This window comes from Cervus canadensis, chromosome 6 (assembly GCF_019320065.1).
Source record: "Cervus canadensis isolate Bull #8, Minnesota chromosome 6, ASM1932006v1, whole genome shotgun sequence".
NCBI classification, from domain to species: domain Eukaryota; kingdom Metazoa; phylum Chordata; class Mammalia; order Artiodactyla; family Cervidae; genus Cervus; species Cervus canadensis.
Window position 1 is genome coordinate 68953405 of NC_057391.1, and position 4962 is coordinate 68958366.

Genomic DNA, 4962 nt, shown 5'->3' on the forward strand with positions numbered 1-4962 from the left:
AGTCGTGTCCGACTCTTTGTGACCCCATGAACTGCAGCACGCCAGGCCTCCCTGTCCATCACCAACTCCCGGAGTCTACCCAAACCCATGTCCATCGAGTCGGTGATGCCATCCAGCAATCTCATCCTCTGTCGTCCCCTTCTCCTCCTGCCCCCAATCCCTCCCAGCATTAGAGTCTTTTCCAATGAGTCAACTCTTCGCATGTGGTGGCCGAAGTATTGGAGTTTCAGCTTCAACATCAGTCCTTCCAATGAACACCCAGGACTGATCTCCTTTAGGATGGACTGGTTGGATCTTCTTGCAGTCCAAGGGACTCTCAAGAGTCTTCTCCAACACCATAGTTCGCAAGCATCAATTGGCGCTCAGCTTTCTTCACTGTCCAACTCTCACATCCATACATGACCACTGGAAAAAACCATAGCCTTGACTAGAGGGACCTTTGTTGGCAAAGTAATGTCTCTGCTTTTGAATATGCTATCTAGGTTGGTCATAACTTTCTTTCCAAGGAGTAAGTGTCTTTTAATTTCATGGCTGCAGTCACCATCTGCAGTGGTTTTGGAGCCCCCCAGAATAAAGTCTGCCACTGTTTCCAATGTTTCCCCATCTATTTCCCATGAAGTGATGGGACCAGATGCCATGATCTTAATTTTCTGAATGTTGAGATTTAAGCCGACGTTTTCACTCTCCTCCTTCACTGTCATCAAGAGGCAGCTTAGTCTAGTGTTATTTAATACCATGGTTTCTAGAGTCAGACTGCTTGTTTGAATACAGGCTTACCATTTATTAACTGCGTAAACTTGGGTAAACTGTTCACGTCCCATTATTTGTAATATGGTGATGATATAATAATTTAAATAAGTTGGTAGTTGAAAAGTGTTTAGAATACCAACGTGTACATAGTATGTACCATGTATAGATGTTTAGACTCAAAGCTGCAGGCCAAAATGCCAACTAAAGAATGAAAATTTCCTTGGAATTTCCTCTAACCTGAGGAGACGTCAAGAAGTACAGGGCAGTGAAAACAGTGAAATACACACATTTTACCTATCAGCTTGGCAAAAATTAAAATGATAAAAAAGATCCATAATATTGATATATTACTGCAGAAAACATGGGGAAATAAATACACACATTCCTGGGTTGCCAGAGACTAAAAAATGGAAACAAACCGTTCTGGAAAGGATAATTTAAATGCCACATCCTTTAGATCATGGAATTTCACTTCAGAATGTCTATCTTATATAAATACTTACACAAGAAGTGCAAAACAACAACTTGTTCCTTCAAGGTCAGAAAGAATATTTAAAGCAGCAAATAATAGAGTTGATTTTTAAGAAGTTTATACACTAACTTTATTAGAAATGTCTGATCATCTGTTAACATTTTAAATGATTATGATCTAACTTCAGTTCTTAAAGTCATACATATTTACAATTAGGAATGCCAACAGGCCTTTCTTGCACAATTAGTAGACAATACAGATGAATTAACATATATGCAATTATCTTGTATTCTTACTAATCTGAAGAATAATAGGCATTCTCTGTAAAATGGCTATTGCTTATTCATGAACTCTGTACATAAGAAACTGAATAAGACAGCAGCTGTAAATGTGTATTTCCTGTACAAAATCATATGAAGATATAACTGTTAGCTTTTTGTACAGTACTGTATGTTAAATAATAATGAAATAATAAGCATGTGAAAGCTAGAGCATCACAAAGATTGAGCTATATTGCTAGTTTACCCAAACATTGATTCTAAAATGGTCATGGAAACGGGTAAGCAAACTATTCAAAAGACAGAATTTTTACTGTACTCTTGACTGATTTCTAGCATGACTATCAGATTATGAATGGCACCTTATGCAGACATATTAATAGCAGAACTTTACTTGATCTGTACTTAATAAAAACAGTATAGATGGAATTGATAATTTAGAGAAAAACAGTGCACTTATTTGCATGCTAAAAATCTGCCTGTTGTGGTCTACAAAAGTTTTATTGTGCCATTTAAGAATAAGTAAGTAAATAGTACAGGATTCACCTTTGTGGAACCTAGACTCCATGTTCTACCAGAAATAATTCTTGGTCAATAGTAATATAATTCTGTGGGGTATGACCTGATAAAAAGAGCCTTCCTGTGAGTAGACAAGAAACTGGGCAGTTCAGATGCTGAAACGTTATTAAGAGTTTTGGAAGTTTTAGCTTTAACCTGAGAAATGTTTTAAGAGCTCCTCTAGTCACATGTGAAGAACACCAGATAAATTTGTTCATTAAATCTTTATTACAGGTCTCCTGATTGCTTTATGTCTAGATTGATTATGAATAGAAGATAAACTGATTTTCATCACCTTCTTCATCTAATTTAGGTTTGTCAACTCTTGAGGTATCATATTACTTCTTTGTTAAGGCTTACTTTTTTTTTTTCCCCCAAAATTTGGCTAATGCTCAAATTCCTGTTCTCACAGTCTTCACTAGCTTATACATTGTCCTTTAAATGTTTTATCCAAACTGTCATTTGTAATGGATTTGTCTTATAAACTTAGTTGCCATATCTTGGACAATCATTATCTTCAAAGTTCTGAACAATACAAATATTTCTAAAGGTATGGAGATAATGCATCATGATGGTTAGCTTGATCAGATGCCCTTTAAAAGTATATAATATGTAATATAAGGATTTGTTTTTCCCAAGTATTTCAGTTGGGTAGTAATTTGTTGGTAGCTTAGATTTGGTTGAGTAATTAAATGAAAGAGGGCTTAGTAAATCTGATGGAAGTTTCTGGTAAAATTCTGATTACCTGGACTAATTATGGCATTTGAACCAATATCCATGTTTATCATGAGATCATTGATTATCACCGTGTTTTTGTTGTTGTTGATTTTACTTGAACCAGATAGGAATGTGGTTCTCACTGCCATTGCTGCCTCTTACCTGCCAATCCAAAAGGGAAAAGTGAGAGAAACAGTGTCTGAGATGTTAAGCTTTTATTATTGTACATTTAAAACATTTACTTAAAGTCAGTGAGAACAATGGATGCAAATAAAAAAATGAAGTTTTAGACTGAGGACATTGTCAGATTTTCATGTTAGCCTTAGCATGTAATATATTTTTGTGTTTTTTTAAAAAAATTCTACAGCATTGAGATAATCCTGATTCACAAATACCAAGTTATAAGTAGTAATATTTTTTAATAGCTCACCTTAAATCTCAAGATTCTCAAGTTAAATTGATCTAGATGCTTGAATTGAACTTTTTCTATCAAAGTTCACTTATTAATAATAGCAAATATTCACATTCCTTATGAAAGTATAAAAGTCAGATGAGCACACAAACTTGAGCAAGCGCGAAAACTGGATCACCACTGTTGTCACAACACAGCTGCGAGAATTTCACTTTTTATTATACAGCTTAACAGGAGTATACTCTGAGAAGGAGGACCTTGTTTGTTTTGGGGAATGTTACTTCTGTGATTGAATCTGTGTAGCTTTGCAGGTCGCTGGAGGGAGAAGAGATTTATGTGGAAGCAATTATGTACTTAGTTTGTAGAATATAAGGAAGATTAACTGAAGTAATGCTGGCAAGATCCTTAATATACTGCCCAGTGCTTAGTAAATGGTAATGGTTATTTTCAACATTTAATAAATAATTGACTTAATTGGATTAGGTTGAGGGTCATAGGGAGAGCAGCTGACTATTGAGGTAGAAGCCGCGTTCTGCATTAAGAAGATAAAGCCTTGTGGAAGAGCAGAGATAAGAAAACACCTGCATTTCTTAAATAAGAAAACACCTGCATTCAAATCCTGTCTGCTACAGCATGGCTATTTTTAACCTAATGAATCCCAGATTCCTAGTATGTAAAATAGGGATAATATTTAATCTATTTATAGGTTGTTTTGAGAGAAGTACAAATATTACAGGGTAATATTTGATATGTAGTAGGTTTTAATAAACAATAGCTACTAAAGAAGCAGCTAAGGCCAGAACCAGGTTAGTCTTGTCTACCTTCAGCTGGGTCAGGAGGAATAGATAATGCAAAGAAAGATGGTTCTGCTTGGATGACTTATGAAAATCTTTCTAACTGGTTTTATTCTTGGAAGAGTTGCCTAAAGATACATAATTATATTGACACCCTCAGTAATTTTCTTGGGCTTCCCAGGTGGCTCAGTGGTAAAGAATCCATCTGCCAGTGCAGGAGACTCAAGTTTGATTCCTGGGTCGGGAAGATCCCCTGGAGAAGGAAATGGCAACTCACTCCAATATTCTTGCCTGGAAAAATCCAATGGTCAGAGGAACCTGGTGGGCTACAGTCCATGGGGTCACAAAGAGTCAGACATGACTGAGCACACATGCATGCGTCTTCACCAGCAATCTTTCTTAGCCTGTTCTCTTAAATTTTTAGTATTGTGCCACCACATCTTTTTTTTGTTTCATACCCCTGCATTTATTTGGTACCTTTTGTGTCAGTAAAGATAAGGGACTGCTAAGGGAGTAAGCAAGCTGAAAAGAGTAGCTGATTATAGATGCTAATATAAATTCCTACAGCTTATAGTCTGTATTGCTCGTGTGGTAGGGGAGAGGGTAAGAAAGCTCTAAGTTAAGACTACTTGTGAATGGCTGTGAAAGTAGCCTTAGATATACAGGCTACTTGTAAGGTTTTGGCCAAATCAAAAACATCTTCTCCAACTTGATGTGCCAGGGAGGAAACACTTGGTTTGGACAGATAAAAAGCTTTATCTTCGACTTCTTGTGAGAGTCCCTTTTGTCTACAGTAATCCAAAAAATTGTATAGCTGTCTTGTAAAAATACATTTATGTAGTAGGATAAATCTCTATACAATTATATGGCATTTTCTAATCCTTTCATGGTAAACAGAAAAATGTAAAATGAATTTTATTCAAGCAAAGGCAAACTTTTAAATTTCTTTTTTTTCTCTCCTCCTCCTTTTTTGTTAAATAG

The 4962-nt window shown here is 36.0% G+C and overlaps 1 protein-coding gene across 1 annotated transcript in view; it reads left to right on the top strand.

Moving 5' to 3' along the window:
- Positions 1-4962, top strand: part of HIF1A (hypoxia inducible factor 1 subunit alpha) — a 45521-nt gene that overhangs the window by 16395 nt on the left and 24164 nt on the right. The gene's annotated exons all lie outside the window — the stretch shown is intronic.